General features: G+C 38.9%; 1 protein-coding gene across 1 annotated transcript in view; it reads right to left on the bottom strand.

Annotated features, from left to right (window-relative positions):
- inppl1a (inositol polyphosphate phosphatase-like 1a) overlaps nt 1-877 on the bottom strand; it is a gene marked incomplete at its 5' end in the record, with an annotated part of 37388 nt that overhangs the window by 8878 nt on the left and 27633 nt on the right.

Below are 877 nucleotides of genomic sequence, written 5' to 3'. Positions count from 1 at the left end.
GCAACTGGGAACTAACAGCAACTGGGAACTAACAGCAACTGGGAACTGGGAAGCTCAAACCTCGAGACCAGCTGCTTCCTGAGGATTAGGAAATTGGCTGATGGTTGTTCTGATCAATCCTTTCAGGCAGCATTTCATTTGTTGTCAGCATTTGTCACAAGTTTTGGAAGTTATAGCTCATTTAAAGGAAACATATTTTTGTTGTATGTTACATTTATGCTCAACAGATTTTAAGCTTTAATTTTATTTAGTTTATTTGAGAACTGGGTACCGAGATGGTGTAGAGGCAGGGCAGCTGGCTCGGGACCTGAAAGTCCCAGGTTCGATCCCGGTCACCGCATACCCAGTGGTGCCTCTGGGCAGCACACCCCATCCCCAAAACGCCCCCCGGGTGCTCTCAATAGCTGCCCACTGCACCACCTGGTGGTGGACGGGTTAAATGCAGAGAGTAATTTTGCCTTGTGTGGAAACATACAGTGATGACATTATTATTATAACTGCACCTGCACTTTAGTTTCTGTGGAGGATTTTGTTTTATATTTTGTGCAGACTTTTTCAATCTGAATAACAGAAAGATTTTTTTTTTTTTAAATATATATATACTTTGAGACTGAATACTAAATAAAGTAATTTCAGTAAAATTAACCCTTGTTTATTTATTTTGTTTGTTTTTATATAATACTGCAAAGCAACAAGTTCATTTTGTCAGAATAAATATGATTTCTGTTTGTTTTTTTTGTTATATCACAAAATTTATCTTTATCGTCGGAATGGTCTGAAATATCACAATAGTATATTTGAGCCATATCGCCCACCCCTAGGATCAGGTAAAATGCTTTGATTCGCTGCTCATTGCAGGGACACACACACACACACA

This window comes from Nematolebias whitei, chromosome 6, assembly GCF_014905685.2.
Source record: "Nematolebias whitei isolate Nwh7 chromosome 6, NemWhi1, whole genome shotgun sequence".
Lineage (NCBI taxonomy): Eukaryota > Metazoa > Chordata > Actinopteri > Cyprinodontiformes > Rivulidae > Nematolebias > Nematolebias whitei.
Note: the sequence above shows the minus strand (reverse complement) of the source record. Positions and strands in the feature narration are given on the sequence as shown.